The 24,564-nt window shown below is 41.2% G+C and overlaps 1 protein-coding gene across 30 annotated transcripts in view; it reads left to right on the plus strand.

The window, feature by feature from the left end:
• The first annotated feature begins 18,529 nt into the window (after positions 1-18,529).
• The window catches only part of LOC113009894 (receptor-type tyrosine-protein phosphatase F), a 161,371-nt gene continuing 155,336 nt past the window's right edge, over positions 18,530-24,564 (plus strand). For 10 of the 30 annotated variants that reach the window (XM_026148505.1, XM_026148508.1, XM_026148503.1 and 7 more), the window contains exon 1: positions 18,534-19,136. The gene's annotated coding sequence lies outside the window, so the exon portion shown is untranslated. Of the gene's footprint in view, positions 19,137-24,564 lie in introns of all 30 variants that reach the window. The other 20 variants (XM_026148485.1, XM_026148495.1, XM_026148489.1 and 17 more) reach the window with 5 other exon arrangements.

Genomic DNA, 24,564 nt, shown 5'->3' on the forward strand with positions numbered 1-24,564 from the left:
AAAGTACAAAAGAGGAAGGCAGCAATTTCTTCAGCTTAACCAAGTGTTACTGACATTGTTGAAATCCCACTTTTTGTTTTAATGCGTGTGATGCATTCACCGGCTTACATCTGCCAGACTTCTGCTCTGCTACATGATGAATTGATTAGGAATATTTTCCATGAATTATTAATGAGGTATATTTAGAGAATTGCTGATATTTGAGGGGTCATGAAGCCCAAGGGGTGGCGGTGTAATACATTTATATATGCTGCTTAAATTTCAATACAGTATGCAGAGGGAAAACAGGCAATTATAAAACCTGGATGTAAGTTATACAACATAAATGAATACTCTTGCTGGTCCATGCTGCCTCAGGATGCTGACTGTCCCAAAGTCATAGATTACACACCGTTTTACTGCCACTACATGACATGGAAAAGATGGATGTACAAATGAGGGAGCGCGACAGTGCCTATCAGGGCTCTTTCTGTGAAATGCGGCGGAATTGGCCGCAGAGAGAGGACTCGGGACATATTGCTTTGGTTAATGACTGGTGACACTTGCAAGATTTGTGATCTTTGAAGGTCGTGCCCCTGCTGAAGTCACACATGGAGGGGAATAAGTCGCGGGTTGATCCCTGCTGAAAGCTGCAGGAATGGACGGAGTCATGATTCATCTCTATCTCATCGCTCCTGCTGCTTGGAGATTCCACGGACGGCTGCTCTCTGTGACACTTTCTTCACTAGCCAGCTCTCAGCCAGTGACAGGAACCATGTGCTAAAATGTGGGCAAGTAGATGGAAGCACTCTGTCATTCTCTGTTGTAAGAACTGTTTGCTAGTATTGGGTAGCTATTAAAGCACCGTTTCACCATTCTGCTGTAATTCCACATTAGCCAGCACTCAAAATCATCATGATAACATTATAGACAATTCTACTCAGACACATTTGATGTGTTATGCAAATACACTCGCTCAGCACTTATGCACACTAGTTAAGTGAACCTACAGAAGCTTATTTTTTAAATGTATTTGTGAATCGTGTTAAAAATGTGCCTTTTATAGACACAAGTGAGTGTAATATGAAGTTACACAGACAGTTCAAGTATATTGGAGAGACACCATTATGTACACCAATGAGCCAAAACATTATGACTGCACACAGAAGTGAGCGCTGCAGTGTTAAACGTCAGAGCACACGTCAGAGTGTGGGATACAGGCCTATTAGACTGGACATCTGTTTTCATAGTTGGACACCAGAGCAGTGGGCAGATGTAAACCACTATGTTAGAATCCATATTGTTATGGAGGAACCACCAGCACTTCATATTCATACACTGATCAAAAATACAGTGTGGTTATTAATGAGAAACGATGAGGTCAAAATTACATAATGAGGCTGAGGAAATACACGCTGCACTGTGAAGCAGGATGTGAGGCTTAACAAGGTTGCTCCAGTTTTAACCCCGACTTTTCAAATGTGGTTAACTTCTTTCCAGGGTTCATTCTCATGATGGCTTCTGCTACAGAGCTGACCTGCTCCGGAGCAGGTTATGCTTGAGATAAGAGTTCAACAAGTATCATCGCTTACTGACTAATAAGTTCTCAGCAAAATAGCATTGCAACTCCCAGAAGACCCCATAGCGTCTCTGCCAGTGCAGAGATGGTATTAGGATCAAAGGTTTGGTTTTTTTTTCCAAAGTCTGTCTTAAAGTCTTTGTATTTCCCTGATGAGCAACATGAATTATTGGAGCAACTTTATTCCTTCCTCTCTTTTTTCCTGCTAGCAGCAAGCAGCAGAAATGTTATCATTCAAGATTCAATATATGGTTTTAAAATAAGGAACTTACTTGTCCTTATTAATGTTATCAATATTGCAAATATACCCGGCTCAAGAAATGGAAAAAAGGAACGTTTTAAAAACACATCAGATTTCATTGGGGGAAGAAAACACACTGATGTGGATTTGGTCACATGTTAGGAGAGAAAGGACGCCACATCATTTATGGAAATGATCATTATCAACCTTCAGAGGGTGTGTGTGTGTGTGTGTGTGTTTGTGTGTGTATCAGCTCGAACATTTTTGAATGAATTCTGATAAAACTTTACAGGCGTGTAGCATGGGGTCATGTTAACAATCCAGTAAAATTTGGCTAACATCCACCAAGGTCTTCAAGGTCATCTTAATGATTTATTGGTTGAACACTGAAAAAAGCCTTAGAAAGAAGGATTTTTAAAAGTGTGCTGTCAACATAGAGAGAGTACTGTATGAGGATTTAAAATATTGTATCACATTTGACCTTTGAACTTTCCTTGAACTGAACTGAAGGTCAAAGTGATAATAATGCTATATAGAATTAATTAAAACTATGTTTCCTACTGTGATTGTTCGCATTGACAACATATAGGGATATACGAGGATTTAGAATCAGTGTATTCTAAACATTATGGGGAATCTAAATAATGTAAACATTTTCAAGAGTTTAAATTAGTGCTTTCAGCGTTAATCTCGTTAAAATGACGTTAACCCCATAACTGCATTAATTCGGAAAATCTCCTTTAGCGAGTTAGTGCGGATCGCCCTGCGCTTGGGACTGCACGGTGCTAACGCATTAGCGAGCTAACCGCGCTAACGCATTGACACCGTGCAGCCCCACCCACAGGCCGATCCACGCTAAGTCGCTAACGGAGTTTTGCCGCGTTAATGCGGTTATGGCGTTAACGTCATTTTAACGAGATTAACGCTGACAGCACTATTTTAAATATAACAACATCTGCATTGCATTATATCATCAAAACATTCTGAATATGGAGAAATCTCTGTGTGCAAAGGGACAAGGCTGAAAATCAGTACTGGGTACCTGTTATCTTTAGGTCCTCAGATGGCACTGCCTTAAAAACAGGCACAATTTTGTCACAGAAATCATTGCATGAACACAGTTCCTCTTCAAGAAGTCCAGATTCTGGTTTCCTAAGTTCCCAGATATTTACAGACTGCTGTTAAAAGAAGAGGGAATGCTACACTTTAGTAAACATGAACCTTTACCAACCTTTTTGAGATGTGTTGCTGCCATCACATTCAAAATTAGCTAAAATGATATAATGTTTTTCTTAAACTGGTCATTTTTCTTGGTCTAAACATTTGATGTTTTGGTGTTCTCTTGAATGAAATATGGGGTTATGCAATCAGTTTTTATTTTCATTTTACACAGATTCCCAGATTTTTCAGCAGCGGACTAAACTATGCTTTTCATGTCACCTGTGTTCAAACCACTGATTTTTGTACAGCAGTTTTGTTGCTTCAAGTCTTCTTTGTAAACTGTTCATGTTTGTGTTTGTGACATGCTGCTAACACCACACCTTACATATGAACACACTTAAAGCTAGATTGGGAAACTTTGTGGTGCTTAGAAAATGGTCAATTGGGCCAACCCATCAACCACTGAGTTAAAAACATAATCACAAAGACAGTTCTTAATTGAGGTTTTCCCCCTCAGACACAAAAACATGTACCTTTTTTAGACTTCTCATTCATGCAGTGCACATTAAAGGTTTTAAGATTCATGCTACGATTCACAGGAATTAACCATGGTGTATTTAAGCACCCTATCTCTTGTGCAGTTTATCTTCATTAACCCAGAGATCAATATGTCATCGGCTCAATTACAAGAGGCATTGATGACATTGAGCCCACCATCCATATTTGTTCCGAGTCACTTCATCCTGTCCTTAACCCAACTTAGACCATTTATTTGTGCACCTTCAACCATCTTGGGTATAACCTATTGCGAGACCATTTTCATAATAGTGTTTGTAGAATAAACAGAGCTTGTTATGATTATGTGTGCAGAGCTCCTGCACGTGCCCTGTGGGAGAATGGTTGGCTAACAGAGATAAAAGAATGGCAAAAGGAGCGCTAAAACATCTAAATTTTAAACTATTACTCTGCAGTAAATGAGCGGGCAAATGCAAACAAATGCAGGGTAAATGAGGGTTTTAGCTAATATTAACTAAGCTTATAAGTCAGAGCAGTTAATGATCTTTCAAATCAGCTCATGCTAGTACAAGAACTTTCAATTAATGTCAATTTAAAGCCTAAAAAACTTTTTTTATTCAAGCAATTTCAAGTCTGCACTGATAAGAGTTTTTCTTAGTGAGGAAAGTTGGTCTTGATGGAACTGTTAAAATTAAAGAACAATTACTTCCGAACACCCCACCCAAGGAAAAAAAAGAAAAAGAAAACAGATTCAGGGCTTTTTTTCCCTCTGCTGCATTTGGACAGTTTCATGCATTTCAAAGGTTGTTTTTTCCTTTTTCTTTTTCTCTGTTTAGAGCCATTTCAGCTCAGTTGTATAAAGAACCATTTCAAAAGAGCTTTACATTACCCCATTACGTTTTTCAATTTCATCATACAGAAGCTGAGACAGAAAGGCTCTGATGTAGGATCACAAAAGTGCAGACCGATGCTCCTTATGAAATACTGGCTTCGGCTCTTCCGTGCTCCTTTAGCACCTTCCTTTGGCTGCCTCTTGAGCGGAGATCCACAAAGAAGTGATTCGAACTCGTGTGATGAGGACACAGGTCAGAAGAGCTGGTAGACTGCTGGTCAAAGCTGAGAGGAGCAGGTGTCACGAAGCTGTGTTTAATAGGATCTTCTCAATCTGCTTAGATGTATTCCATGACTCCAGAGCTGTGTCCCACTTACTGGATGATATTACTCCTCATATCTTCAGCCGGTCTGGTTTGTTGTGAGGTGGTGATTGAGCTAGTCAGCTGAAGTGAACGGCAATCTCTGCTGCCTTTGATTTGCTCTAATGGCCCTGTGATTTCTATTATTTTTGGAGTGCACTTTTGGCAGCTATGCCGGGACTTATTAGACTTGAATTTTATGCATTGAATACAAACAGGTTATATGTCTGCAGTAATAAAACAACAGCTTTGGTATACGCTAGCTTAACAGAAAAATATTTTGTTGCTCCTATGCGGTTTAGTGCATATTTCATTAACAGTCTGACACTTTTGAAGGAAAACATTTCTTTCTTGTGCTTACAGACCTGTTTTTCATCCCTAAACTGGAGATGCAAGCAGCTCGAGACTGTAATAAATAAATAAGTCCCAAAAAGTAGGCATGCCCATTGATGCCCATGACCTTAAGAGACACAGAAGCAAACATGAAAACACACATGCCTGGCCTGCTAATAACCTGCTTAGACAGCCTGGCACACTGAGCCATCTGTTGATTGTATGGTCAGCTGCTCATCACAAAGCCTCTTGACAGCTTTTGTCTTTTTTTAGTTCTGTCACCTAGCTTCTATGGGTCATGCTCTTGCTTCCAAAAGGGCTTATTTCTCTACTTAGGTTGCTCCAGCTTACATCCTTAGAGAGACAAAGGCCAGCACAGACTTTCTATCTTCACTCACTGGGCTGCCCACTGCTTCTTGTCCAAGGTTTAGGTGGTTAAATTTAGATTTAAAAAGACACTGTGCCTTTTTTTTTTTCCAAAGCTCAGCACATGAGAATAGTACACCAAAGTATTAGAGCCACATTAAGAAACAAGAGCACTGATAGGCCACAAGGACAAGGGCTATAATAAAACTTTGATGTTTTCTGATGTGTTTATTACCATATGATGTCAGCCTGTTATGCCATAGGGCACACTGAAAAAAATGAAAACTGAAGAAATAAAGTGATTATTTTTTTCAAGGTCAGTTTTAACAATGAAGGTCAAGGTACATGTACCTTGACCTTACATAGTATGTTTTTTTGTTTGTATTTGTTGTTTTGTATTGTGAAGTTTGAAGACAATCCATCAAAAAGACCTTTTCATTAAAAAAAAAAAATGTGGGTAATATAAAGTTTTTACAGATTATGTGTGACCTTGACCTTTGATCTTGACCCAGTTTTCCAATAAATTAAATCAGAGCTGTTGTTGGTATCAACTATCACAAAAAAAATTGAAAATTATATGTTCAACACTGTGGAGGCTAGACTGCTAACAAACTGACAGAATTTTTTTTTTCATTGTGTTAAAACAACAACTTTAATCTCCACATTTCAACCTTATTCTCAAAATAGCATTTTGAGTTTAATAGCAAAATGTAAAATAATCAAAATGAACAACAATGGAAAAATGCTTCTATCTTTTTTTCTTTTTTCTTTTTTTTCATTAATGCGTCCATAATCCTCATCATGTTCAACAGTGAACACCAGAAAGCATTAATCTGATTTTGTTTTTTAAACTCAAAACTTTTTAGGACATTTCCTAACACAGACTCTGGCCTTCTATAATAGCTGCAGCATGCGATACTGACCTCATGGTATACCTATATACAGCAGATACGTAACTTAATATTTGCACAATCCCATGCAGTTCCATACGCCACTTACTGTAGAGGCGCCTGACCGCTGCATTAACCCCTGCTCTGCCACCACTTTGGCAGCCAGCGAGATAGTTATTTTCAAGGCAAACACAATTAAAGCTGTGGGTTGAAACACATCAGTAGGGGAGATGTGAGGGAGATGCAAGCATCTGTATCCTGACATGTTGTGTAGCTTCCTGCCTCCTCTCACATAACGCTGCACATTTGTCACCCCCCCCTTTCCCGCCTACACGCTCTGCTGCTGATGTGGAGGAGAGTTCATGCTCTTTGGAGTGGCAGTCTCACTTTTATAGCAACAAGGAGGTGCGGGGCCGACACCCTCACTGGCAGACGTATTCATTATTCAATAAATATTTTTCATATTCCGAGTTATGAAAGCACAGTTCTTTCTTGGTGTGATTATCCTTTGTGGCTGTTTGCCCCAGGCTGTAGAGAGAGATAAACGAAGCATACCAATGATCGATGCCTTCCAGGAAGGACAGTAACAATATATTAAGTAGGAGGGATTGACTGTTCTCCCAGTTTTTTAAACATTGCTTTGTCTTACTTTTCTTCAGTTAAAGTTTTGTTACTGTAGAGATCAGATTAAACCAGCAATACTTAATGCAATCAAGTAATTGCTGTGGAAGGTATTGTACTAGTTTGCTTATTGAGGTAAAGGTTAAGGCCTGGCACTGAGTTTGAGGGTTAGCGGTTGGAGAGTGAAGATAATGTACACCAGTAGAGCTTCCTTAAATGGTGTGTGTGTGTGTGTGTGTGTGTGTGTGTGTGTGTGTGTGTGTGTGTGTGTGTGTGTGTGTGTGTGTGTGTGTGTTTTGTTGCTGTGTGTGTGTGTGTGTGTATCTGTGTCTGTTTTTCGCTGTGCTGAGCCATATTGAAAAGATAATCTGTGTTTTTGTGCCATTCCTGCCAAAAACAGTAGACTGATAACCTGATTTGCTGGTAACCTTACACTTGGGGGACACTGATGACAAATACCTTCCTGGGAGGCCTTGGCAGCCGCAGCCCATATATTACTGAAGGGTCACCTTGGCCCGGTCCCCATCTCATCACAAAATAGCGTTCAGTACCTTCTCACTGTGGACAAGGCCATACTTCATGCTGCCATATATCTTAGCTGCAGGAGCATCTCTGGGTGTATCAATATAAATAGTAGAAAACTGATAAACTCAGTGAGGATGTTGATGTTGTAATGCTCTGCAAAAACGATATTATTTTCCACAGCGTTGCAGAGATAAAAACTGCCTGCTCGCTGATTCACGTGAGGGATTGGAGTCTGTCTACAGTGCACACACATGCAGGAAAACACACACAGACATGAAGACAGTCATGCAGAGTATCATCTAAGACAAGTATAATGCAAGATTAAGTATTGATGTGTCACAGCACCATAGCCCGAGGTATTAAGCTCTATCTGGCATGTGTTACAATAACTACAAAAGACAATATTCCGAATGTGGAACAGGCCTTGTAGCAATTGTAGGATGTACCAACTTAAGACATGCAATAAAAGTTAAAAAAAAAAAAAAAGTACAATAAAAAATAGTAGAAGGGGCTGATAAATCCCGGTTACCTAGCAACAAGCGGCTTAGAGAGAACTCAACACTAACTCTGGCTTTCGTTCTGTGGGCCAGTCTCATTCCATTTTTCATGATTAAGCTTAGAGAGGGAAGTCAAATTTAGAGACAAACAATCATTGTGGTGTTAATTGCTCAACTGCTTCTGCCAAACCATTAGCACAAGCTAAAACTGTGAGCTATTGTGTGGCAGGACGATTTGGAAATCGACAATAATCAAAAATTGTTGCAACTTGTTGCTAATTTGTAGCATTAGGTGTGTTTGTTCAAGTGTAGCCTGTGGTTAAAAAATATTCCTCTCAAAGACTAATGAATAGATGTTTGTCTGACACTGATAAGTATTGGTGTCTAGCTCTGGTGCTGTGTGTGTGTGTGTGTGTGTGTGTGTGTGTGTGTGTGTGTGTGTGTGTGTGTGTGTGTGTGTGTGTGTGTGTAAAAGGGGTGTTAAGCACAAGAAAAAGTTTGCAGCTTGACTTTTATGCCAATACGAGTGTGTGTATAATGGATATGTGTGAGTGTGTATGTGTGTGGAGCAAGTGCATATTTCTATGTGTGGGTAGAATCTGATAGGTGCTCCCTTTTTCCTCAGTGCTTCACCTCCGATCAATGCCCTCCCACAGGAGACCCCATGTCTTCACCCACAAAGAGGTTCTGTTACCTCCTCCCTCTTGTCTGGGAAACAAGACACCTCTTTACAAAAAGTGCTTTTTTTCAACCGCTTTCTTTTCAAGGGACCTTCATTTCATTATTCACTCTTTTTGCGCTACCTGCATATCTGGTAGAGATGCTCTACTAATAAGGAAACAGATACAAAAGAAAGGGGGGAAGAAAAAAGAAAGTACAGAAAATAACAATCAATAAGAGGCCCACCTGTCTCTTGCTGTCTCTGAAATTGATCTTCAATTTGCTGTTGTGTTCAGTGGGTTCTTTGGTTAACAGTTTTACTTGTATTTTCCTCTTTTCTTTGCCAAATAAGTCCAGTTAACCTGGCGGTTTCTTTACGGCAGCAGTAATGGATGGAATGGCACGCTGTGAGCACTGTGTCCTCACAGTAAGAAGGTCATGGGTTTGCATCCAGTCTGGGCCTTTCTGTGTAGAGTTTGCATGGTTGTCTGCTTGGGTTCTCCAGCTACTTTTACTTCCTACTACATTTCAAACAAATGCAGTTAGTGAGGTTAGGTTAATTGTGATTCTAAATTGCCCACAGGTGTGAATGCCCTGTGACAGATTGGGCCACCTGTCCGGGGTGTACCCTGCTTCTCACCCTGTGACAGCTGGGACAGGCCCTAGCCCCACTGCAAGCCTGAATTGGATGAGTGGAAGAAAATGCATGGATGGATTGTTTGCCTGTGTCACTAATCCCACTGAAAAGTAGCCACTACTACCAATAATAATATTACCATTTATACCAAATCTACAAGGTAATTACAATGGCCCCCCGATGAGCAAGCACTTTTGCAATAGTGGGAAGGAAAATCTCCCTTTTAACAGGAAGAAACTTCCGGCAGAACTAGGCTCTGGGAGGGGCAGCCATCTGCCATGCTACTTCTGAATGTGAGATCCTCCGTATTTCCTTCTATGTGTTGAAACAGTGACTCTATCACAACAAATGTACCAAATCGTCTCTTAGATACTCAAGACAGATATCACTTGGGAAATTTAGGCCACTTTGACACAAAAAGTGATGTTTATTCGCCGGCTTGCCGGGGCTTCAGGTGCACAATAAAATCACAGAGCGCACACAAACATAGTCAGAACACGAATTCCAGAGAGATCTAAGCTGGAACTGGTCCAGAGTTGCACAACAACACAACCTTTAAGAGGAGATGGCTTAAATTTAAATCAGGTATGATTACTGATGTTTATAGATGGCTTTGTGGCACTATTAATGTCTGTTAATAGAGTCTATTAATGTTGAAGCTATAGTCTAGTACTAGAATGGTGGGGCAGTGTGATAAACAATGTAAAAAATAATAGTGAAAGAAAAAGATGGGGAAGGACACTGTTTTTGAGCAGCAGATTGAAGGCCTTTGTTTCACCCCTTTAGTGAAGTATTTAAGCTGACTCTGAAACTATGGTTCAACAAGTTTGTGCTTATGGTGGCATTTTTAGGGACGCCTGAAAGTGGCTGCCGACTCATGCAGAAGGAGCAGGTTGACAGAATGATGATTCGCAGCCTCTCAGTGCCTAGCAAATACAGATGGTATGGTGTGTAAATGGAGGCTTAAGGACGGAGACACAGAGGGAAGGAGTGGGGGTGGGATGCAATGAGACGTGTTCGTCTGAACTGAGACACTGAGCAAACCTAAATGAAAGCAGAGTGTGTCTGAATTAAAGGAGAAGATAATGGGACAGAAAGAGGGAACAAGATGAAGAGAAGCAATTGAGGTGAAGTGAGAGAACACTTGGAAGATACAGTGAATGGGCAGAGAGTGGGCTGAGCTGAGAAAAGGAGCTGTTTACCAGAGAGAGGAAGGCAGCGAACGAGAAAGAGACCGCAATAGAAGAGAGATAGATAATCGACGCGGGTCGGAGGGAATGGGAGAGGGGGCGGTCGAGAGTGAAACAGACAGTGACAGAGTGCACAACGGGGAGAGAATAAGATAAAGGTATAAGCAAGGGCGGAGGTTGTGAGGGAGAGATTTTCAAGAAATGGGTGACAGTCGTACTGCAAAAAAAAAGGAAAAAAGGGAAGAAGAATTCCTGTTGTGTCTGCTGGGTGCAGTCCTTGAGCCGGCCAGAGGGCAGCCAGGACGGATGCGGCCCTGGTTGGGGCTGTGGAGGGCATCGGGCAGGACAAGCACTTGCAATGGGGACATTAACAAAGCGTGAAATTAAAGCTGCCATGCTGCAGGGACCCTGGATCCTTCCTTAACCCACAATCATCATCACCCCTCTGAGGCCTGCCTCAGAGGCTGGAGGGAGGAAGTAGCTGCGGGGCATTGACAGGATGCTGAGGGGTAATAGAGCTTGGTGTATTACTGTAATGATGTGTGGAGAAAGGACAGAGGGGGGAGATTATAAAGGGAGGCTCTAATCACTCCTGCGTGACAGCACGGCTCTATCTGGTACCACAGGCAGTAATGATGCCACACACAGGTGTTCATGGAGTGACAGCACCGAGCTCTGTGTGTTTGTGCGAAATCAGAAATGCTGACAAGGCACATGTTCACGTGTGTGTGTCTACGCATGTTTCCCAATGTGAACATCTATGCGACCTGTCACTCACTGCGCTGCACCTGCATGTCTGTTTTCTCAAGTTGAGTTCAGCTGACAGGATGAGGTGGTAAACACTCTACTCAGCATGTTGATTTACAGCGGAAATGCTGATGTGAAATGGCAGTGGTCTTAACCACCAGTTTTTTACAAAGTATTTTAAATTCGTATTTTTTTCCCTACTTTTTAGGTTCCTGAATAACGCTGTGCTGAAAAAGAAGTTGTTAGGACATGGGTACAAATCCCCAGTGTGTTGTTTTGTTATTTATCCAGAAAAAGAGACAGAAGATCCACTTGCTTCAGTGTTTTAACACTGGAAATTGAATATCTTTTTGCTTTTTGGGCAGAACAAGCTTTTTCACCTTGGGCTCTGTGACAAGCATTTTTTTAACTGCCTCATCGATTCATTAAAAACAGTAAGCAGCACAGGAATCAAATTTTAAAAAAACAAACACTTTGTGCAGTCTTAGAAGATTTTCTGTTGATGCATTTTTCACTCTCCTTACATCACCGTTAAAAGAGCTGTTATATAATTACATTATTTCCTCTGGTAAAATGTTCACCTAATTAGATGTTTTCAAGCCTTTTATGTCATTGAGTGTAGCAATCTGAGCTCCCTTCAAAATCAACAACGTCGCTGTAAACAATCCAGAATGTACAACACAAATACTATGTGCCACTGTCATCTAGCTTCAGTTGGCTGTCGTTAATCTCAAAACACCGTCATCCCCATCTTCAGCAATCTAATGTCATCCCTGCTCTGCTGGATGAAAATGAGGACAGCATTGATTTTGTCCATGTATGCATCACTGTCATGGAAGCGCTGGTGCTCTGCTGCAGTGGCGGCCAGTTAATAACCCTAGTGTGAGGTCTAGTGATGGGGCATCATCAGCCTGCTCTGTGCTGCTGTCAGGAGCCATTTACCCCAAGCATCTCCTCCCCTAATGGAACATCTAAGTCAATAAAAACAATCATCACTGCCAATTCTACTGAAAGCAAGGAAATTATTTTAGGTCATCAAAGAAAACATGGCTTAGGTGTTTGAATCTATCTGTCCAGGGAGCAGCTTGATGTGCACTTAGCCAGACAACCTATTACAGTCTCGATCTTCTGTATTTGTCTTGTGTGAATACATTGATGACCCCAGCAGGGTTTTTTCAGCGGTGAAAGCCAATTGCCTCACAATGAACCGGCTGTTGTTTGACCATGCAGATGCTGCAGTTTGAGCTCTCTTGGTGGGCCGGGGAACTTGTTTAGTGGGAAACAGAAATCTATGTCTGACTGTGTTAGACTGGGTACAAACCTTATCAGCGGCCATGTTTTTACTCTCACCATGGTTTAATGAACCACTCTCAGCATCCACTCAATATCTCTTCAGCGAGGACCTCCATTGTGCTGCCAAAAGGTCAATAGCTGGACAGTGTGTCTTTGAGAGGCTTTCTGCCTTACTTCAGGACTCTTAATGGTGTTCAATGGAGAGAACCACATCATTCCCAAGGGGCCGTTCCCAGATATCCGTCCGTGATACCTAATCCGGGCCCATTAGCTCTCCTTCCAGCCGTGAAAGAGTGTGTCTCTCTTGCATCTCAGGAATTAAAAATTAACTAGCTATTATCCATTTGTCTGATGGGATGCTGTGGATGGTTGAAACAGCAGATTCCCCCAGCGATGGCCTGCAAGGGCCGGTTTGTGGAACCCAATCTGCTGGAGGGAAAACGCTGACTGTGATGGCAGGAAGTAACAAAGAAATAATGTCTCTCCATCACATCCATCACAACCGACTCGCATCTGTAACAGCTAACAGCTGGCTACAACAAAATGACCTCCCCCGTAAAAAGCTGCAGTCTATTCCTGAGCCGTCATGAAGCACGCCTGACCTTGCTGCCAGCGTCCTTACATATGTATGCACTGTCAGTGCACTGTCAGTATAGTGGAAGCTACATATGACTCACACCAAGCAGAATGTTGCGTTTTCGCTCACGTCTTGTAGATGTTTAACATTTAATGAGTAATTATGTCATCATATAAGATGGCACGTTTGCCGCCGTAGGAAGTGCTGCACTGCAAAAAGGCAAATAGTGTCACTGTTTTCAGCAGTGTTCAACACTCAGCAAAATCCTCCACATTGCAGAATAGAAAACAATTTGTGCTGTGTCGCCTCCTATTCCTTCTTAGATCCTTATGCTTAAGGGCCTTGCCAACCTGCTGGCTGCCATGCATCTCTCTTCTATTGCTGAGTGGCTAACTACTCTAACCACACTGGGAAAAAAGGAAGGGAAAAAAAAAACAAAGAAGAGGAGGACAGGCTTGTTTCTCTGCCCCCATCCCTCTGCAGGAATTTTCTGCCTTTGATTTCTTCTTTTTTCAATAACCAAGGGCTCTTTTCACCGTTGCCAACTCAATGAGAGCTTATGCGTCTTTCATCCAATTCCAACCCACCACTCTCTGTCTCTTGCCGGTACTGTCTCTTCCTCTTCGTTTCTCTGCATTTCGTCTTATAAATATAACTTCTGTGAAAACGTTGCTGTGTGTTTCTTATGGTTCCAGTCTTTGAAGAAGAGGAGTATTTCAAATCATTCACAGCTCTCTCTCATGGCTTCAGAGGTGTACATTTACATGCTGTTTAGTGGATCACGTTGTATTATCAACATTAAAATCCTGACTAATAGAATGTTTTCTTAGATATATTGGAAGAGCTATTTTCCTGTGTCTTTGGGTTAACTAGAAATATACACAGTGGGAATCCTTTCTGCTAATTCGTGTATGTCACACATGCATTTCCTGTCTAAAATTGCTAATGTGGGCTGCCCACATTCAGGTCCAGACCAAAAAGGCTAGGCAGCGCCTGTATCACCTACGACAACTGAGGAAGTTCAGGGTCTCTCCAAAGATCCTCAGGATTTTCTATACAGGCGCTGTGGAGAGCATCCTCACACAGAACATGACATCGTGGTTTGGGAACAGCTGTGTGAAGGACCAAAAAGCTCTCCAGAGAGTGATCCGTACAGCAGAACGCTGCTGCAGGATTGCTCTCCCCCTGCTTCAGGACACCTACACCAGGAGATGCCGGACTAGAGCAGCGCAGATTTCTATGTCTGCGCAGATTTCTATATATATATATATATATATATATACATATATGTATATATATATATATATATGTATATATATATATATATATATATATATATATATATATATATATATATATATATATATATATATATGTATGTATATATATATAATGTTTTTCCTCTACACCTGCCCCCCCCCCCAATTTTTTTGCACATGTCGAGGAGCGTGTCAGGCTACATTTCACTGTGTGTTATACTTGTATAACTATGCATGTGACAAATAAAGAACCTTGACCTTGACCTTGACCTTGAAACCACATTTAACCACATTCTCAGTACCAGTTTCCTTTTCCTTTTGAATGAGATGCAAAGGTAAGTATCTAAGTTTGGGTCTTTATTCTCTCTGACTGCAGGGATAGTAAACACAATCATTAACATGTTTGACTGCATGTTGGTTAATGATACAAGAACTCTGTGTGTTCTCATCATTAACTTCCATTAACTGTTTTCCTGCCTCATTGAATCCTGCGTTAATTGTACAACAGTTATAAGATAAAAGTATCCTGCTATATGGAGTTCGCGTTAGGTCTTTCTATCATTATTTATCAGCTCTTATCCAAAACATGTTTTCATTAGGATGCGTCAGCTGCAGTAATACATATAATATGTTAAATAGACACATATTGTACTACATCCAGTTCCAATAGACAAGCGTAGGATGCAAAAGTTATGCCTGCATTGGAAATATTTCGAAAATGGTCTATCCACCATGTATTGAAACAGTTAGTATCAGGAGTCAAATCTGAATTTTATTATTATGGAAACATCCAAACAAGTGCAGGGAGATGTCGATGTCATTTTAAGAATATTTAACGGGGAACTTTTATGAACCAGGACAGAACCAAATCAGATTATATGAATCACAGACTTTCCTGGGGGGATTGTGGTAATAATGTAACAGTCTCTTATGAGAAACAATTTTCTCTATGAATTTTGAAATAATTAGCATCTATATTTTATCATAAAAAGCCAATTTAATTCTAATAGCAGCATAGATAAGAAAATAGAGCAGAGAAGTTAAGCAGACTCTCGTATGGACAAGTATATGCATGCAGAGTCTGAATGAGATTAAGATGTGTCATGGTCCTGTGTCGGTGACCCAGCGCTTTTAGTTATCATTTTCTAGTTTATGATGATGATGATTATTATTGTTTGAGTTCTGTGTGTTATATTTGGTCTGCCTTTGAGTCTGTCTCTGTCTATGGTGTCACCCCATCTGTTTGTGAATCTGTCTGGTTAGTTCAATGTCTTGTCTGGTTCCATGTGTCTGAGTTTCCTGTTTTATTGTGAAGGTCTGTGTCCTTTGTCAGTGCGTTCAGCTTTGTGCTCTCCCTGTCTCGTCAGTGTAATCAACGTCAGCCGTGTCTCCCAGCTGTTTCCTCTTTGCTCCGTTCACCTCTTGTATTTAGTGTCTGTGTCTTCCCCTACTCGGTGTCGCGTCGTACCCTCAACTAGCTGTGTGTTCTGCTTCTATGTTTCCTAGTGTTTGGTCTCCTGCTCCAGTTTAGTGTTTCTTTCCAGTGTTTCAGTCCTTGGTTCCTCTGTTCTGACTTTTGGTTTTCTTTTGGTGAGTTTAGTTTGTACGAGGTTTTTCCCAGCAATAAAGCTGCGCCTTAAGTTTCACTTCCGTGTCTGAGTTCTGCATTTTGGGTCCACCACTCCTGCTTGCCTGCCACACAGCGATTCATGACAAGATGTTAGGATTGGGGGGGGTTGTGTTTGGCTGCGTCACAATAATGCCTCTGATCAGTCCCATCAGTAAACATTTCTGGGTAAAAGTACCAAAACCTGATGCAGAAATCTTTTTAATATTATTTTTAACCCTTCATATGGAAATTTTTTACCCACTGTGGAACTCCTTGTGCATACAACATGCATAAGCTCTGCCCACATCAGTGATTCTCAAGTAAAGGAACAGTGAGGGCCACTCAGAGAACTTCAGTGTCTCTTGAAGTAGTTCATAGTGAATCTTGAGAAATACTTTAGATAATTCTCCAGCAGAAGCCAGCCTCTTTTTATTGTCAGTGTCTTGACTGACAATGTTATTACTTAAAGAAAACCCATTTTTAATATCAAATCAGAAAATTTCCCATTTGCTTCTGGGATGAATAAAACCTCCCTAATCTACACAGAATGCATTTGTTTTAGTCACTTGAAAAATCCACAGCATGAGTAAATTAACATGCCAAAAGAGGCAAGTAACACTATTTCTTCTTAGAAGTCCAAAGTTAATATTAGTCCTGTGTGAGATCCGTGTGTTCAGTTTACATTTAGTCATAGTCCATATTCTATTTTTGTACAACTATTAAGTCAGCCTCAAAACCATCAAGTGCCAACTGAGGGTCTTCTAGATAGAAATTAATTTCTTTACAAGTAATTTCTCTTGACTAATTTCCCCACAGAGTTCAATAAAAATTTAATAAAGAGGAACAACTGATAAAGGGATCCATGTACTGTATGAATCTTCCTCCTAGCAGTGTTGTGGTTTAAGGCTGATATGGTACCTCAGACACTTTTTGATTTGCACTAATTTAGCTACCAATCAACTTCAAATCACAGCAATAATTATGAAGAGAAAGAAGTTTAGACGGGAGAGTTCGTTCCAGTACTATGATGAAAGTAATTGTTCAATTGACTGAAAAAAATGGTTTTAAGGTTCTGTGATGTATATTAGCCCTTAATAATTATAACATTAATGTGCAAAAAATGGAAGATATTCTACTGGTAAGAGCATCACAGTACAAAACTGTACTGCTAAGCAAATGTTTGGAAGGACAAAGTATAGTTGCCCTTTTAGAACTCTTTAGCAGTACTGCTGAAAAAACAAACACACACACACACACACCACTAGACATGTTCTTTGACCTTGACAAACAAAGATTGTTTATAGGTCTCTAACACTGTCCACGAGAGATGTCTAAAACTGAAAAACAGGCCTGGTTTTGGCCACCAGAGATATGTAATGGCGTTATTGGACACATGCACCACTTTCTCTCTGTGGCACCTACATACTGAAGGTTGTTGTGTCAAAACAATGGCCTCCTTTAGAGTGTAATAAAGCTGGCTCGGCCTCTTATTTGTGCAACAAGATTCTATTCCTGGAACAATGCATTAGACCGTGATTATCATTTGTCAGCCAAAAGGAACAGAATTCCCTTTCAATCACTCAGAGGTCAGGTAGCAAGTCATTTTGTTGAAGTAGAGGTGAATATATTCGTGAGCCTCTGTGTGTGTGGTGAACTCAGGACCTGCTTGATTGCCCAATTGCAAGAGACATTTATGGCAGGGTAAAACCTTGTGTAAACGTCATTTGCACCAGTTATTAGGAAGGTGTGGCAGATAGGTTGGAGCTGCAGTACAGCAGGGGTTCTGCCAAGCAAACGATTGATCATGGTAAGGTTAGAAGGCGGAGTAGATGGGTTGTCAGAACCCTGAAGATATTTAGGTCCTCATTACTGGGGGTCACAGTATCCATGACCTGCACGTTCAGCTGTGTCGCTTGAGTGCTCATGCACTAACAGCCAGGCTGCACTGTAAGCAGAGCCCATTCTCTGTCCCCGTGAATTCTGTTGGTCCCAAAAACTGTCCTTGATTGCCAGTGGGTTACAATTAAACTGGATTCCAAGTCCAGATTTAAAGTGATCACCATCAGAAATAAAAAATTATAGCGTAATATACAAGGATTGCAGACCACAAAGTCAGTCTGCAAATCTTTCTTAAAAATAATTGTGGATTGCTTTAAAATCAGTGCAGTATTTGTTGTCAAAGAAAACTTGTTAACATGCTTGGGTGTCACTGCACAGTGGGGAATTGTTCTTGCCACCATCTCCCAAGGTTGCCTTTTAAAAAAACAAACAATTTCAGCTAGTGGTGAAAGAGCTACAAAGTTGCTTAGCACTTATAAATTATATTCATATATATATTGTACCTTTGTACAAAGCCTTCACAAGGTGAGATCAAGGATGAGGTTTGAGGATGCAGATGCATTTTATTAGCTGAAGAGTAGGGCAGTACTTAATAGTAAATTTTCTATTCTCGGTGGTAATTCACGACTTTGCTCGTTGCAGCAGTTAGTAGACAGTTTAATGTAAGAACTGTGTTTGCCTTCTGAACCATAATTAACTTCCAAATTCGCGTATTCGTTGCAGAAAAATGCCTTGTCTTCCATAGCAGTTGCGTATAGTGTAAATAGAGAAATCAAAATGACTGTTTTGAGAGCCCCCTGTGTCTAGTGCGTGCCTTCAGAGGCTACAGGACTTCAGGAACAGAGATGAATGGACACAGAAGCGAGTGCAGCCGAGTGAATCCGAAAATCCTGCTGACCGACCTGTATGTGTTTTCTCCACGGGGGCAGAAAGAAGCGTGACTGTGAAGGGAGAGACGTAACAACTCCCTACCTTCCACAGCTCCTTCTGTGGGGGGAGACTGTGCGCAGACTTGTGCTTACTAATTAACTTGCCAGAGAAGAAAATTCACACAAAAGAGAAGAAGTCTCATTTCTTATCGTCTCGGGGTTTTTTTCCCCCTCACATGCATGCAGCGACACTGAGCACTTAAAGCTGACGTTAACCCGTTAGCGGCGAGACGCAGGAGCTGCCACGAATAGATCCAGTATCCACGACCCCGGTCGGCTGACCGGGATAGGACCTCGTGTTCCTCTCGCACTGGACTCGTATCTTTCCCCCCCTCCTTCGCTTCTTTTACTCCTTGGACTGGTTCTAACTCCCGTTTTGTGGCTGTTAATTACATGAAGTGGATTGTTGTGCTCGCTACAAACTCAAACCGGGACTAAACGTTGTGGTAGAGAGACGGAGAGAAATGCCAACGGCCGTGACAAAGAGGAGATTCAGTAAGTGCACGTTATCTCTGTCTAAATGTCCCCCATTGAACTTGAGACGCGGCTTTTAGCGGTGCCGTTAAGTTGCATAACTTGCGGATTTTTTTTATTGTTCAAACGTTCACGAATTTGTTTGTTAAAAGTGGAAACACTTAGAAAAAATGGCATTAAAGGTGCACTACGTGAACTGCTGTCGTTCCGTTTGGGGGGGGGAAATGGGGCTCCGACTAACCTCAGACAGCCACGCACACAGTTTGTTGCTGTTTTATACATGCTAACTCTAAATGTATAGCTAACAGCAACTTTTATTTCAGTGCCGAATGAGAGCGACTAATATGTGGTCCACTTGAGAGACGGTCCAAGAAATATCCTGCCTCTCATTTCATAAAGAAAGCTACCCACTCAGATGTAGGTAAAAGGGAAAAGATGAGGTGGAATATTAATCTTATTTTTTCCTTTTCTTTTTTTTGTAAGCGCAAACCTGCGCATTTCATAGATTGCATGCACTTTTCAGTGAGCAGGAGTCTTCGCAGGACCGAAATCTTTAACCATGCTGAAAATCTGTCGACAATTACTAATGAAAGAATAAACGGGGGGAGCAGTGGTGGTCTTTGGGCTGCGAGCCCATCGTCACCCTGTTTTTCTTTCTTCTTTCATTCCTTTTTTTCGCAGGGTGTGTAATTGCGATGCGGTGATTTTGATCCCATTTTGATCATTACAATAAAGAACGATTTGCCCGGAGGTCCTAGCTGTCTCCAGACCTGGCTTTTTCACTTCGTGCGAGCGTGCATGAGTGCGCGGGCACGTCGGTGAGTCCTCAACCCCCCTCTGGCATATGAAATCTTTGCTCTGTCTTTATTTATCATTACCAGACAGGTCGGTGAGTCCTTGTATGCCCATCAGTTGCAGAGGCTCCTGTCATGTGTGTCTCATCCCTCACACTTGCTGCAGCACTGGCTGCAGAGGAAGGTTTCATGTCAAGAAACTGCTCCTTGCATCTCTGGCAAGAAAAAGAATAGATTTCATCACCAGCCCTTCATGAGAGACTTTAATTGTGGAGCAATTTTTATGACAGCGTTTACAATTTGCAGGTGCGCCACATCATCTGATAACCTCGAGGCCGGTTCAGATCGTGAACAGATGTCAATTGGTTTTTCACTGGGTGGATATACATGTAGATTCCTCAGCATTGCATCAATCCCTCGCCCTGTTGGGTTTATTTAAAGAAAGGATTGGAAGCAATTTTGCAGGGTTGGTTATATGCTGAAGTGGGCTCATGGCCGTGCTTTATCAATACACGAATCCGTTTAAAGCTGTCACAGACACAATGAGGAGAGCTAACCATGAGCCACACTGTAACAGGATGATACAGGGTGAGTTAGTTTCTTGGAATTGCATCAGAGGCTCTCTGCAACCAAATCCTGGGCCCTGCTGCATGTTTGGGTTTCTAACTGCCAGCTGAAAAAAAAGTGACCCGGTGTATTTCTATTCTACATTTGTAGTGAGCTGTCCTATAGATGGTGTGTGGCTTATGCATATAGATTATTTTACCAGCAAACGTACGGATTTGTCAAACTTGGATGTCATTGCTTTCCCAAAGTAGGTGATTCTGATGGTGCTTCTGTTTGGCTCCATGTTTCTGAATTATTCTGGTGGACAGACATGTTATCAATTAAGCGTGTGTTGACAGAGCTGGAGCGTTAAGATTTTCTTCAAATTGCTTTGGATGGATTGTAGGGGAGTTAGAGTTTTTTGCTGTGTTTATCTTGGCTCATTTTCCTGCTTACTCTATTTTTTTGCGAGCTGTGAAAGCTATTGCAGAATGAATCTATATCTTTTTAATGCTCTCAGTGAAGTGTGTTTGTATTTTTGACCATGGTATATGTTTGTTTGAATGCTGGCACATTCCCACAAGCCATTAGGCTTAATTTACACCCCCCCCCCCCCCCCCCCCCCAAGAAAAGACGTGACTTATTTGACTGTGATTGCCGCAGGATTATACTCTGGCCCACGATTGCTTGCTTGTTTTGTTTTGGATTTTGTGTGTGTGTGTGTGTGTGTGCAGGAAAATATCCTAGGCCCTTAGGCGGTGACGTCATTGTGCACACTGAAATTAAGTAGTTCTTATTACTGAGGTCAATCAGCACTTTGCTAATTTCTTTGCTGATTAAAATTCATTGTTTTATTCTCCAGTTTTCAGAGCAGATATTAAACAGATCAAAAAACTTTAGCTAAGAAATCTGCTTTAGTTAAGATACTTTTTGGTCAGCTTGAACTGCACTGTAGACAAAGATGTGTTCTGCAGTGTTTCCCACAGAATTAGACTGGGTTTGAGGTATGTAAAGGATAAGAGATCATTACTTTGCTGGTTCTCCTTCAGTCGTTCTCACATCATTTGAACTGACTTCATCTTAATTGTCTGGAACTGCAGGTAGAAACAATGACTTCTGTCCTGCTCTCCAGCGTCAGCAAGTTCAGCGTAGCAGCACCAACAGGTGTTTCCCACCTGCTGCAGGTTCTACTTCAGAATGACCGTTTAGCTTCAGAGCAGAACAAGAGCTACAGTTGGCAGATGCAGTCAGAGATGGTGGAAGGTTGCTGAATGACATTGAGGACCACAACAGCGATCTGTCAGAGGGAAAACATTAGACAGGAAGGACCAGGGCTAAATGGCTAGTAGCAACTGAGCTTTCAAAATAAGAGTATCTATAAATAAATGAATACAATTTTTATTTACAAAATATTGCAATACTTGGACAGTCATTAATATACCTGCACAGCTTGCCTAAGTGTGTGTTTTTAGATACACTTTTTAAAGCCATTTAAAGCCATTTTAAACCCAAATTCTGAGAACAGGATTTGTGACATCGCATCGAGTTTGGAAGATAATCCTTGTCCACTGGGAAATATACAGTGTTGTCCAGAAACTTGAAGCTTGCATTGCTGATGAGAATGGGCTTTTGTGATGAGGGGGACATCTTGCATTCAGTGGTAGCGATGCACCGATCGATGTGCTGGTAATCTGAATCGGCTGGCTTGCTGCTGATTTAAGCTGACACTCACTTTCTTTTCTAGCAAGGGAATTTAGGTTTATACTGCAGAGGAAGTTTTGGTGCCCACCCAGGGAGGTTTCATCCAGGTCTGAAGAAAAATCCACTTTCCTTTTAAAGATTGGAATACCTAGGATGTCACTTCCTCGGGTGGGATACTCAGGCATTTGTATTAATCGAAAACAAGCAAATAAACAACACAAAACAGGAAAATGCAAAGATTTAAGTTGAAAAAGATAAGGGAGTGATTGGATTTACCCCCTCCTACACACACACACACAAAGCCAGGAAAAAAACAAAAAATTTGATTTTACAAATAAATCACATCAAATAAAAGGCTTTTTATCAAAGCATGGCATTTCTATACATCTAAAGCAGGCCTGTAGGCAATCATTATCAACATGATAGTTTCAGGTTTTTGGTATTCCTTTAAATGGTGGAAAGCTGTCACAATTAATTTAGCAAGGACACACACACACAAAGTAAAAGTAACGATACTCTAACCTGCTTTTAAAATATTTGAGTGAAAAATGAGGTTTTTCACTGAGGATTTACTTTCCTTTTCATGTTGTTGATTTGTTGTGTTTGTTGGCCTCAGTACATCTTTGGCCTTTGTGGTGATTTGTGTATTCTTGTGTAGGGTATTTCCTAGCAGGCCTGGTTTGGGGCTAGTAGCCAGAGCATCTGCCTCAGCTCCCTCATATGCCGGTACTCCCTGGCAGGGGCTGGGCTGAATGGCACTGTTAAGGAGCTCCAGCTCCTCTGTGGCCACACACTGAAAAACCACTCGGCACAGCCCTCTCCCCGCCGATGCTTTCTCATGCTTTCAGTATGGGTAAAATCTTGGTAATTTCAGGGCCCTGAAGTTCTAATGAGAGGTTTTGCCCATAGTGCGTTGGTCTGTGGTGGGCGGGATCAGCATTTCTCAGGTTTATAGGGGATTATAACTGTCCTGAGATGCCTCACTGGCCCACTGTCAGGGCGTTGGCACAGAAAAACCAAAACTCTTTTTTTTTTTTTTTTTTTTTTTAAACCACTCAAACTGGTTCAAACTGGTTGTGATGTGTTTCTGGCATAGAATTTGTTTGTCTGTAAGCTAAAGTTTACAATCAGAGCTGCAAATCAGGTCAGTAACTGTAGGTATAAGGGTTCAGATTCACATGCACATATGAGGTGTGCTGATTTTTCCGCCTAGGGGATCAGGATATCTTGCCGTTGCATCTATGGGGATGCTGCAAGCAGCAGCTATTGTCCTTTTTAGCATCCCATCCCCACATAGAGACAGGGTGCTCTTAGTAGCACGCATGGTGGATTTTTAACAATGCCTGTTCCTTAACGTCAGCAGCATAGAGGCAAAGAATGATTTACTACTCTGTCTGCAAGGGTAATGTAGGAGCAATTTGACTGCTGATTGAAACCAGGTCTACCATTTCAGAGTCCACTGGTGGCATTATAAACCATTTACACCAATGTTTTACAGGGCACCTCTGCATTTGGAAAAGTGGAAACAGACACAGGGGCTAAAAATGGCCTGCTCTACCATGTGCCCCCCCCTTTTTTTTTTTTTTTATCCATTCCTTGTGCGGTTTGTTGTTTTTTACTTCAAACTATGTGAGTGCTACTGAGTGAAGTAGTGAATACAGATGACATTGAAAGGTCATATGTTAGGTTAATCAGTTCTGTCTGTTTTCATTTAGGCAGTCGGAGATATAGGGGGTCCATCTGCTTTTGATTAGGCAGCCTTTTCCCTAAGTGGTAAAGCTTTTCTCTCCAGCTGCTGAGAGTGAATTAGAGCCATGGTCCAATTTGTTTGTGGAGACCTATGGACATGTATGTAACTTGACTTGCACTTGTGTATACATAAAACATCGCTATTACTTAAATGGAACAAGCAGCGTCGATTGAGTTTTTACTTTGAAGCACAAATCGACTCGTTCCACAGTTAAAGTGTCACTGAAGAGCAAGAAAAAGCGAGTTTTCAGAGAAAAGTTCCAAGACTAATGAGTGAAGAATGCTGGAATTTGATGGCTCAGCCTTGAGGATATCAGTGATCTGTTATTGCCTCTATTTATGACAAGAACTCAAGAAAAGCTGCAGTAATTTCACAAACCTGTCAGCTGAGGCCAGTGACTCTGGTGGAGTGGGGCTTTATTGGTTGCTTTATAAGTTGAGTTAGTGTTGCTGTATCTCACTTGTATTATTTAAAAATATTTAATAAAAGCTGGATATTTTAACATTTGTTAAAGCAAAGATGCAAACATCAGTGAAAACGGTTGGCATTTGCTGCACTATAATTAAATACTGTCTTTAAAAGGGTTTTTGATGCAACTTTTGAAGATTTAAAATCCCGAGAGCCCAGAACATCACCGTCTCTTTTTTTCCCTGTTAAC

Source organism: Astatotilapia calliptera, chromosome 18, assembly GCF_900246225.1.
Source record: "Astatotilapia calliptera chromosome 18, fAstCal1.2, whole genome shotgun sequence".
In the NCBI taxonomy this organism is placed as follows: domain Eukaryota; kingdom Metazoa; phylum Chordata; class Actinopteri; order Cichliformes; family Cichlidae; genus Astatotilapia; species Astatotilapia calliptera.